The sequence below is a fragment of the Nicotiana attenuata genome, unplaced genomic scaffold (assembly GCF_001879085.1).
Source record: "Nicotiana attenuata strain UT unplaced genomic scaffold, NIATTr2, whole genome shotgun sequence".
Classification (NCBI taxonomy): Eukaryota; Viridiplantae; Streptophyta; class Magnoliopsida; order Solanales; family Solanaceae; genus Nicotiana; species Nicotiana attenuata.
The window spans coordinates 390,558-403,568 of NW_017670346.1; positions in this window are offsets into that span (position 1 = coordinate 390,558).

Here is a 13,011-nt window from a genome sequence, read left to right on the forward strand (position 1 = left end):
TAATAGCCATAAGACATGATAACTGTTTTTGTACTTTCTGATAAGGTTATGCTCGAATCTGTACTACTATCCATTGCATCCTACTTTAACATCCTCTCAAGTCTCATATTTACCAACTTGTACTCCATAATCATACCCCATTAGGCAATTATGCACTCTAGGACCTTAGGTTTCTCCTGCGCGTCGCTTGGGCATCCAATACGTTTGGAATTCGATAGGAAGAGAAGGTTAACTATTGCTCTAAGCTCCATGGCACGATCTAGAGTAGAAAGAAGTGAGGCAATCCTAAATGTCTTGGTAGTTAACCATTTATATGAGTGGCCGTCACACACATATAAAGGAAACTCCACTAGACACGGCTTCATAGACTCCCTAGGACACTTGAACCTAGGGCTCTGATACCAAGCTTTGTCACGCCCCGAACCTGGGCGTGGACGTAACATGACTCTCGGTGCCTGACTACATGTGATCGAGACTGGCTGGCTGAATCAACATGTGGTATCATAACATACTGAATACGGAAGATAAACTAACACATGCTGATATACTAAAAGTCTGGAGATACAAATCAAAGTGCGGAAATACTAATACAATTCTGAAATATATTTGTAGCCAACATGGCTTAATATTAAAAGCATGCGACTCTGTCTAGCTGTTACTCTAGTCTATGAAGCCTCTAATGAAATGCTGAAAACACTGACTGTCTGAAAATACTGAAGACTGTAAGGCAATGATAATGCCCTGAAAGCATTACCTGCATCGTGAGATGCAGGCCCCGGGCAAAAGGGACGTCAGTACATTTGAATTGCACTGGTATGTAAAGCAACTGAAAGAAAGAATTATAAATGCTGAAACTGAAACCAAGCTGATAACTGAGAATTTATAATTGATAATTGAAATGATAAGTATTGAAACTAAAACTGAAATGATAACTAGTAACTGATAACTTAACTGATAACTGATAACTGATAACTGATAACTGATAACTGAACTGATAACTGATGACTGAAATAATAACTGATAACTGAAATGATAACAAATAATTGAACTGAACAAAGGAAGTAAGGATATGAATACTCCCTCTTCTGAATGATGAACAACCTGTTTATCTGATAAATAAACTGCGACCTCAGGCCCAATATATATATATATATATATATATATATATATATGTGTGTGTGTGTGTGTGTGTGTGCACAACTGCGGCCTCGGGACCAAGTATACGTATACATAACTGCGACCTCAGGTCCAAAATGCATAAAGCATAAACTGCGGCCTCAGGCCCAAGATGCAGCGGCCTCAGGCCCAAGATGCATAAAGCATAAACTGGGGCCTCAGGCCCAAGATGCGTAAAGCATAAACTGCGGCCTTAGGCCCAAATATGCATAAAGCATAAACTGCGGCCACAGGCCCAAAGATGCATAAAGCATAAACTGCGGCCTCATGCCCAAATACAGGTGTTCAACATTCAGGAACTGAGAATCAAACTGCAATACATGATAACGAAATACTGAATCACACTGAGTTACAAGATTCTAGAATACAAGATCACACTGAGTTACATAATACCGAAATACTCGATCACACTGAGTTACATAATACTGGAATACTGAATGGGACTAGACTGAGACATGTATTCTTGAACTGATTATGAACATTGAAACTTCAACTGTTTATGGCATACTGAGTAATCTATACTAAGACACGGGTGCATGAAACCCAAGTCTATATTGAATAAGCATTGAGCTCACAACGTTCAGAATGAAAGTCATGAATGAGTTATGAAGCTAGAGAATAGACGTTCTGCAACTATTCAAGGAAACTAGGCTTAACTATATTTCTGAGGCAATTAGCAACGTCGTAAAAGAAACGTAGTGTAGGGAGAATCATTAACATTCCCAGACATAGAGAGTTAGCCTCACATACCTTAACTTCCTGCTCTTGAGCATAATACAACGTTTGTCAACCCTTTCAACTTTAATCTAAATCAATACAAGTCAAAGGGATTCCATATTAGCAATGATTCTCATGTTTTGGTCACTTAAGCATCTTATCAAACACTTGGTGAAAATAAAGCTTCATAGTCCTTATTAATGGTGTCTCTACACCCAATGACCAATTCTCTTGTTCCTAATAAATTCTAAAGCATCAAATTGCTATGTTCAATACCCTTCTTTATCACCCATAAGATAAACGATATCTTTAATCAATAATCAACAATCAACAACCCAATCCTATAATTTTTCATGCTTTTCTATCAAACCCATCAACTCATATCTCACGAACTAGGATTTATAATCATTAAACAAATGCTAGAATCAATTAGAGGGTGAAGACATTACCTTTTTGAAGTTCAATCCCCTTGAATTCGAGTTCTAGGGTTCCTTCTCTCTACAACGATGTCCCAATCGAATATCTAATGATATGGATGGTTTACCCATGTTAATAAGATGTTGGAAAATTGAAATTAACTTAGAATCACCATTAGAACTTACCTTGGGTGGTGGAAGGACCCTCAAGGAGTTAGGTTTTTGAGAGTTCCCCTTTCTAGAGCAAGTTTATATATTTTGGGGCTGTGGGGGACGAAATATAGCTTTAAAACGACCCCCACAAGCGCGCCCGCACACCTGGAGACCTGCCCGCGCTACTGACCGCGCTAAACGGCAGTAACACTTCCTCAAAATTAGCGGGGTCGCGCTATGGCGCGCTACCGGGCGCGTATATCGCATTTTGTTCTGTAAAATGCGCATAACATTTTGCACAGAGATCCGTTTGGGCTCCATAATATATCATTGGAAAGCTATTTCAAAGGCCTACAACTTTCATGCTTTCTGTTTTCCCAAATTCCTTACACATTTTCACTAATACCTACTAGAAGACAGCCCTTCTGCAAACTTAGTTGATTTTGTCAAATCTTATGCACCTCACTTTCCATCTTGATTTTGAAACAACTATTTTACCCATAATCATCTCGATGGGACTTCATATGTCTAAAATATCATATTAATACCCATTTAATATTCACACCTAGTCCAAATGTACGGGGTGTTACAAACCGGCAAGCAACAGCCGTCCCGGCAGGAGCGTTTCCGCTCCAGTGCCCGCAGCCACATCAAACCTGACTACACCCGTAAGCCTTTCGTTCACCCTGACCTAAACATTACGTCCGTTCTTGGAGAATACCGCCGACGGATCCTGAACTACATATGGCCTGATTCCTGTAAGACCAGGGATATGTAGGCAGCTCAGAAGCCAGGGCAGGGTCTATCTTCTTCAAACCGCTTCGTTCGGTCAAAATTTGGCCATCATATCTTTACCCGACAACACTTTCATCCTTCCCCGGTAAAGAGGGGTAGCTGTTGATGCCCAATTTTTCCCTATATATATTTTATATGCAGAGTACCTTCAAAATAGCATATGTATGCATATATAAGTATAGCCAATTGTTTCCTTATCTTTCCTTAATTTTAAAGATTTTTTAAATCAATTTATTCCCCTATTTTATCCATAAAAAATCCAATAATTACCTCTAAATTATCATTTTTTGGTGATTCATTGGTTGAACTTCTATGTTTTTTGCCAAAATATGGCTAAGGTAATTTTTACATATTTTTTACAATCTCATTTAGTATTTTAAAGCTAATTGCACATAATTGCAATATTAATCATTTTTAGGTTTAAATTGGTCTCATGTTTATAAAATGTGGTCCTATATTTTTAATTATATAATATACATCATTTTAGTACCTTTAATTTATTTCCAGAAATTATTTTATTATTTTTTATAAATCAAATGGGGAAAATTGGCTATTTAAATGTTAGCCCAATTTCCATTTCGATTATAGCTGTAACGACCCGACTGGTCGTTTTGAGCTTTTGCACTTTGATCGCCAGTTCTCGGGCATGACTTGCCCCGCATAACGTATTATGACTGATGTAGTCGTTGGTTTTGGTTTTCAGGAAAATTGGAATGAATTTGAAGGAAACAGTCTCAGTTGAAAGCTTTGAATTTGAAAGGTTTGACCAAGATTTGACTTATTTGTATATGAGTTCGGATCAGAATTTTTATGGTTTGGCTAGCTCCGTTAGGTGATTTATGACTTAGGAGCGCGATCGGAATGCATTTTGGAAGTCCGTGGAAGGATTTGGCTTGAATTGGCAAAGTTAGTATTTTGACGAATTCCGGTTGATAGGTGAGATTTTGATCCGAGGGTCAGAATGGAATTTCGAGAGTTGCTGTAGTTTCGTAATGTCATTTGTGATGTGTGTGCAAAATTTCAGGTCATTCGGACGTCGTTTGGTCGGGTTTTTGATCGAAAGTGTATTTCGGATGTTTTTTTGGAAACTTAGGCTTGAATTCGATGAGTTTTGAGTAATTTGATGTTGTTGGAGGTGTTTTAATGATTGGAACAAGTTTGAATGATGTTATGGATTATGCGGGTATGTTTGGTTGAGGTCCCGAGGGCCTCGGGTGAGTTTCGGGTGGTCAATCGGACCATTTCATGCTTTGAGGACTTCAAAAAAATTGCAGGTTCCAGTTCTGGTATTTTGTTCATCGCGATCGCGATGGTTCTCCCGCGATCGCATAGAGGCTTTGGAGGGAGCAGTGCAATCGTTCTTCGCATTCGCACAGATGGAGATGCGATCGCATAGCGGACGGAATTTGTTGATCGCGAACGCGTAGGGATGGTCGCGTTCGCATAGAGTAAAGTGGACCTGAGGTATTGGATTGGAAATTTGTTCATCGCGAACGCGGAGTGTGGTCGGCGATCGCATAGTGTAAGTTGGCAGTGCATTGCGTTCGCATGGGATACGTCGCAATCGCATAGAGTCAATTCTGAGGGCTGAACATTTGTGCGTCGTGATCGCGAAGGTCTTCCCGCGATCGCACAGAGGAAAAATATGCCTGGGCAGAATGTTTTTGAAGTCATCTTGTTCGCGAATATGGGTCTATTTTCACCCATGGCTGCTCGTTTTTGGAGATTTTTGAAGGAAATTAAAGAAGGATTCAAGAGGAATCGACTTGAGGTAAGAATCCTGGTCTTAAAACTCGATTATATTGTGAAATCCACCTAGAAATTCATGGGAACTAAGCCTAAAATTGAAGAACTAGGGCTTGAGATTTTGAAATTTGATTTAGGGATTTGAAGGACCATTTGAGGTCGGATTTGAGAACTTTTGGTATGTATGAACTTGTGAGGAGATAAGGAATCTATTGATGTGAAAATTTCTGAGTTTCGAGAAGTGGGCACGGGGCTCGGGTTTTGGTAATTTCGGGATTTGTGCCCGTTATTAATTGTTTTCGCTTGGGTTTTATTCCCTTAGCATATTGTGACGTGTTCGTTCTGTTTTTGGATAGATTCGACGCGCGTGGAACGTGGAACGCGCGTGGAACGTGATGATAAAAATGTGGAAACTATTTTGGGCTGAATTCCCTGTTTATTGATGGTCCGAGTGAACGTGAGATGATGACTGAGTTAGACCGAGGGTCTGATTATGAGATTGATGACTGAGATAGACTGAGAGTCTGATGGCGAGGTTAATGACTGAGAGAGGCTGAGGGCCTATTTGTGAGGATTATATATCTATGGATTGGGCTGCACGCCGCAGCGATATAGCGCTTGGGCTGTAGGAGCCCCTCCGGAGCCTGTACACCCCCAGTGAGCGCAGTCGACTATATATATGGATCGGGCTACGCGCCGCAGCGATATATGGATCGGGCTGCACGCCGCAACGGTTACTATATGGTACCTATTGAGTGTGAATGCTGAGTGCAAGTACTGATTGGTAAGAGTTGAGTCACGAGTGACAGAGAGGCTAGCCCGAGGGGCGATAGATATATACATGCATATGAGTGATGTTTTTCCTGAGAGGCCTGTTTATGGACTTATTGATTTCACTCCTCATTAAAGTGAGTTTCTATCGAATATGTTGATTCATTGACTGTTTTCACTCATCTTTATATTGAGCCTCTGTCGGAAAGTTGAACAAATGTTTTAAAACAACTTTTGCTTAAACTGGGGTTTATGAGATGTTCAGAAATTAATCATTGATTTGGCATTGGTTATTTCCACTGAGATCTTCAAGTTATGAAGTGTTTATGATTACTGTTTTGCCCGAGGGGCTGTTTTACGAACTATGCTTTGCCCGAGGGGCTGATTATGACTTTAATCTCTATTATTATTTTAAATGGTATTGAACCCCTACTGAAACTGCTGCAAGGTATTTCAAAATGATTTTTTTTACTAAATGCTGGATTTTAAAAGGGAAGATTGACTCGTATTATGATTTGAAAGCCTGTTGTGTTTATTGAGCCTAACGTAAATGTGGATTCATTGTTTCCTACTGCTTAGTCTTTATTTACTCTTATTACTTACTGGGTTGGAGTACTCACATTACTCCCTGCACCTCGTGTGCAGATTCAGGTATATTGGAACCCGGTAGCGGGTGTTGATTGCTCAGACGCAGAGTCATAAGAGTTAGCAAGGTGGCTGCATGACGTTCGCGGCACCGCTTCCTTCCTCTCATTGCTATTAATGTAATTAGTACATTTTTAGACTTTTGTTGTACTTAGACCTTGATAGATGCTCATGACTAGTGACACCCCGATGTCGGGCTTGTATTTTTATTCCGCATTGTTATTTCTGAATTTTATTATGAGACATTGTTTAATTAAAGGCTTAAAATGACTCTTAATGATTAAAGGGTTAATGTGAGTGTTGTGTCGGCTGGCCTTGTCTTCACGAGAGGCGCCATCACGATCGGGCCGGTTGGGGTTGTGACAAGTTGGTATCAGAGCCTAGGTTACATAGGTCTCACGAGTCATGAGTAGGTTTAGTAGAGTCTCGCGGATCGGTACGGAGACGTCTGTATTTATCCTTGAGAGGCTGCAAAACCTTTAGGAAAACTTCGCATTCTTGAATTCTTATCGTGCGTCCCTGATTCAGCTTGAAAAGTAACTCTTTGAATTCCTTCCACGTGTCTGTATGCGCGCATGAGCGCTCAGTATCAGATATGCCTTGACGGCTTGTGATTTCCCGATCGAGGGGCGAGATGTAATCTCCGTGAGTTTATATTAGGCCAGTCTGGAGGACTTGAGGCCGAATCTTTGCCTATGGCTTGAGCATCGAGGTGCTGATTGTGTGAGCAAGTGTTTTGAACTTATATGTTCGGTATTGTCCCTATTAGTGGAAGTGACGGCTGGATAGCTATGTGATGAGTATGTTAGTACTGCGAGATGTATCTATGTGACTTGGAAGTGACAATGAAGGTCTGCTGGATGATAGAAGAACAATTAGGTGTTTGAATTCCATCGTGATTCTGGGTATAGCCCCGAGTTATAGGCGTGTGAAGGATCTTTTCATGTTTTCCAGTTGAGAGTGAAGTAAATTTATGTTGCGGTATGAGTTCAGACTCAAGAAGACTAAGTGACTGTGTACAGTTTATGGCGGTGGAAGGTATACAAGAATATTAGATAGAGGCAAAACAGGTGGGTTATCTCCTGCGGAGTGTTCTGAGGTTGTATGATCCTTGTGTTGTCTATTGGAAGATATCATTACAAGTGAAGTATATGTGTTGGAATTTTAATTTGGGCAGCTTAAGAGTGGGCTTAACTGTTGCGAGATTTGCAAAAGATTTAAAGTACTAGATGATTTGTGTTTACACAAGCTTATAAAGGATTTGAGTTTAATCTCACTATGGTATTGTGGCATCAATAGAGTATAAGTGTTACGAGTTATTGATTAGCTGATTGCTCGGTTATGTGCTATGTTGGTTCCGATTTGAGGCGTGTGGTGAATCAATTCTGGTTGCGGAGATTGAGCCCGAGGATGGCTCGAGTAAAGGAAATTTTTGACTAAGGAAAGGTTATGTTCTGCAGTGTCCGAAGTGCCAATGAGGCGCTGGTTGTTTGGTTCTGTTGATCGGGCTAAGTGCAGTATGAATAGAGTGAATGACTCTCGAAGATGGTTCTAATGTGTTCAAGATGCTTCATGTAGCAATTGGGTATCTCAAAGTCGTATGTGTGGTTAGAAACCGAGTTTTCATTGGAAGAGTTCAAGATTTGTGGTATTTCTATGTTAATTATGGGATTCTATGTAATAGTATCAGGAAGATAAAGGTAACGGGTTTAGATTCGCAGGAAGTTCTTTAGAGTAAGATGTTTTGGAATGTGGTACTTTTGGGAATATTTAAGAGAGTATTCAGCGACTTATGGGTCTTAGACAGTGTGGATTTATGCTTAGGCCTCGTGTGGTAAACCTGGGTTGAGAAATTGTGGTGCTTCAGCAAGAGGGAGTATCAAGTTGAAAATAAATCAGAAGGAAATTTAGATAGATGGAGTAGCTTGATAGTAGACCGAGTCGGTATAGTAAGGATATGATTAATTCCTTGTGTGTGTTCGAGGCAATGAGTTCTTTCAGGTATTTTGCAGCGATGCTCTTAGGTTTTGATGGCTTTCTTAGCTCGATTGAGTTATAAGGATTCAGTCTTGACAAGTCGGATTGTGCAAGGGGAACACGGAGAGTTCTTGATGGTTTTTGCCATGGTTTGGAGATGTATATTTACTATGGGCATGCGGAGCATGGGATGTATAGTGATTTTTCTTCTAGATGGGACCAACGGGGAGTTCTTGACTAGTGGAGTGCGTAGTGGTGTGTGGCTCGGAAGGGAGACGAAGTTTTCATGTTATCCAGGACGGTACGGTATATGCGATATGTTGTGAGGATCGATATTTGCATGTGTAAAATTACTGTTCAGTTCTGAAAGGAAGTTCATGAAATTCTTAGGCAGCACGAGCAGTTTCAGATGATTAAGGAAGTGCTATTGCTAATTGGGGTGATTTGACGAGGGTATATGTTTCAGAAAAGACAACGTGGTTAAGTTGATGGTACTTCGGTAGTATTGCTGCACTTTCTTGTCGGATCGGCTGCTGATAATCGAGTTTGCTTGGCAGCACGGAAGAATCGTAAACTATATCTCATGGAAAGATTGATTCTAAAGGTGAGATGTGCATGCGAGTGGCGGAATTGGGATCAGATATGGTAATTTGTGTGCCTTATGGACTTGGAGACTGCAAGTTCTCATATGCAGGTTAGCTCGTGGTTGTGGATGGCAATTGTGGGTAAGTTAGTCAGATGTTAGTATGTTCTATGACTCAGTCATTGTGAACCTTCGAAGGATTATTTATCCGTTGTGGGTAACTAGAGCTGATGTGTGGTCTATTGGTAGACCTATGTGGATATGTGTCCGGCATCGAGATGGTTTTGTTGACTTCGAGTTGCTGTCGGCGAAGGATGTGTTGATTCAGTCATTTTGAGCTATTAGCAATTAGGGGGATCTATGAGTTACCTTACTGTGTTGTGAGACGTTACGATCTGTTGGTTATAGGCACCTATGGTACGGTTCTATCGGAATTTCATAATGGAAGTCGAGCAGGAAGAGTAATTGGTAATTGCTCGGTAAATGGCGTGTCGGATATGTTCTATCGGGTTTGCGTGATGTATGTCATTTGTTTCACCGTGGGTGTAATGATTTGCTTTGGTTCCTGACGTCAATTGAGCGTGGTTGCCGATTTCGAGCATAGTGACTTGAGGTGTCCCATGTGGAGCAGTGGGTGGATAGGACCGCGCATTGCAGTGTAGCTATGTGGAGATATGATCTCGCGGGTTAGATTCGTGTGTTCTATTCTATGATGTGAGACGGGCTCTCAGTCTTGTGTTGTGGTGGTACTGGTGAGCTTGAGTTACAGCTCTTTCATTTGAGTCATTTCCATGATTTGAGCATGTTCAGATCGTTGCTTATTGGTGCGCGTATTATGCTAGTTGTGGCTTAGGCCTCTATTGATGTGTTGTGTCGCCAGAGTGGTGTGTTGGACTAGAGGAGATCGTTGGGATCATTAATGAATACGAACGGATTCGATTTCAGCTTGTTTGGGACTTATTCACAGTATAAATGTGAGATTTTGAAAGCATTGCGGATTTTAGAAGCAGAAATGTGGTTATATGGTTTATGGACTAGGATGGATTGTGAAATTTCAGTTATATTGTGTTATCGGACCTATATGAGATAGGGTGACGTGGGATCACCCCCGGGTATATGCATGGTAAGGTTATTCGGCGATTGGTTGGCTTGTAGAACGACTCTGGGTACGTTCGAGGACGAACGTGTGTTTAAGTGGGGGAGGATGTAATGACCTGACCGGTCGTTTTGAGCTTTTGCACTTTGATCGCCAGTTCTCGGGCATGACTTGCCCCGTGTAACGTATTATGACTGATGTAGATCGTTGGTTTTGGTTTTCAGGAAAATTGGAATGAATTTGAAGGAAACAGTCTCTGTTGAAAGCTTTGAATTTGAAAGGTTTGACCAAGATTTGACTTATTTGTATATGAGTTCGGATCAGAATTTTTATGATTTGGCTAGCTCCGTTAGGTGATTTATGACTCAGGAGCGCGATCGGAATGCATTTTGGAAGTCCGTGGAAGGATTTGGCTTGAATTGGCAAAGTTAGTATTTTGGCGAATTCCGGTTGATAGGTGAGATTTTGATCCGAGGGTCGGAATGGAATTCCGAGAGTTGTTGTAGTTTCGTTATGTCATTTGTGATGTGTATGCAAAATTTCAGGTCATTCGGACGTCGTTTGGTCGGGTTTTTGATTGAAAGTGTATTTCGAAAGTTTTGGAAAGCTTAGGCTTGAATTCGATGAGTTTTGGGTAATTTGATGTTTTTTGAGGTGTTTTGATGATTAGAACAAGTTCGAATGATGTTATGGGTTATGTTGGTAGGTTTGGTTGAGGTCCCGAGGGCCTCGGGTGTGTTTCGGGAGATTAAACGGGTCAATTTCATGTTTTGAGGACTTTAGAAAATTGCAGGTTCAGTTGCAGGCTTTTGTTCATTACGATCGCGTTTGTTCTCTCGCGATCGCATAGAGGCTTTGGAGGGAGCAGTGCAATCGTTCTTCCCGTTCGCATAGATGGAGATGTGATCGCATAGTAGACGGAATTTGTTGATCGCGAACGCGTAGGGCTGGTCGCGTTCGCATAGAGTAAAGTGGACTTGAGGTATTGGATTTGAAATTTGTTCATCGCGAATGCAGAGTGTGGTCCGTGATCGCATAGTGTAAGTTGGCAGTGCATTGCGTTCGCATGGGATACTTCGCGATCGCATAGAGTCAATTCTAAGGGCTGAACATTTGTGCGTCGCGATCGCGAAGGTCTTCCCGCTATCGCATAGAGGAAAAATATGCCTGGGCAGAATGTTTTGAAAGTCATCTTGTTCGCGAATGTGGGTCTATTTTCACCCATGGCTGCTCGTTTTTGGAGATTTTTGAAGAAAATTAAAGAGGGATTCAAGTGGAATCGACTTGAGGTAAGAATCTTGGTCTTAAAACTCGATTATATTTTGAAATCCACCTAGAAATTCATTGGAACTAAGCCTAAAATTGAAGAACTAGGGCTTGAGATTTTGAAATTTGATTTAGGGATTTGAAGGACCATTTGAGGTCGGATTTGAGAACTTTTTGTATGTATGAACTCGGGAGGAGATAAGGAATCTATTGATGTGAAAATTTCTGAGTTTCGAGAAATGGGCTCGGGGCTCGGGTTTTGGTAATTTCGGGATTTGTGCCCGTTATTAATTATTTTCGCTTGGGTTTTGTTCCCTTAGCATATTGTGACGTGTTCGTTCTAATTTTGGATAGATTGGACGCACGTGGTGGCCGATTTGAGGGGCAAAGGCGTCGCGAGCTAGAGATTTCGCCGATTCGAGGTATGTAATGATTGTAAATGCTGTTCTGAGGGTTTGAAACCCCGGATTTCACATCGCTGTGTTACTTTGAGGTGACTTACACGCTAGATGACGAGCGTGGGGTAGAGCACCGCTGGGTATTGTGACCTAGTCCATCCCGAACGATTATTTTAATGCGCACTTGATAGTTAATTGTTTGATACTATTATATCTTGGGCTGTATGTCATGTTTGGGGCCTTGGGCCGACTTGTTGAGACCCTTAGGGGCATTTGTACTATCTTTCCTCACTCTATTTGTCTGAAAGCATATTCTCAGTCATGTTTTACCTGTTGATTACTCAAATCTGGCTTTAACACTATATTCTTAAAAATGTGGAAACTATGGGCCGAATTCCCTGTTTTACTGATGGTCCGAGTGAACGTGAGATGATGACTGAGTTAGACCGAGGGTCTGATTATGAGATTGATGACTGAGATAGTCTGAGAGTCTGATGGCGAGGTTAATGACTGAGAGAGGTCGAGGGTCTAGTTGTGAGGATTATATGTCGATGGATCGGGCTGCACGCCGCAACAATATATATATATATATATTGTTGGCCCAAGTAAAGGTTAGTTTTGAAGACTGATAAAGGAACTCAGGATGAACCAGGTCCATCCCTCAGGTGCACAAAAACGGGCAGATTCGAGCATGTGGGTTGCACGTGAAAGAGATAAGCTTAACTTGGTGTATTTAATATCTCCTGATCGAAAAGGTTGCATAATTGATAAGGAGAAGGACTCCTTACTCAAAGAGAACACTATCCAAGATAGGGAAGGAGTTAGAAGTTGAAATCAACTAGAATTCTTCCACCAAGGAAGAGTTGCATCAGAACTCTAGTTATTTCTTCATCTACTAACTCTATAAATTGCAGGATGTTCTCACATTACATGTGTTGCACAAAAACGCAGAAGTTAAACGTGAATTGAGAGCAAAATAGCAAGGCTTTTTGCAAGCAGTTCGTGTGTGATTCAAGTGTGCAAACCTGAAGCTACATGAACCAGATTGAAGAACCAGCTCCATAAAGAGTTTTATGTGTCTTTCTTTATTTCTAGTTCAATTGTAGTAGGTGTTTTCATATTGTACCTTTCAGCTTTATCTAGAAGCAATTGTAATAGGTATTTTGAGTATTCAAGTTAGAGTTAACTTGAAGTTGTCGCAACAGTTAGAGGCTGGTTGCTACAACGGGATTAGAGGTAATCCTTAGGTTTACAAAGAGTTTTATAAATGCT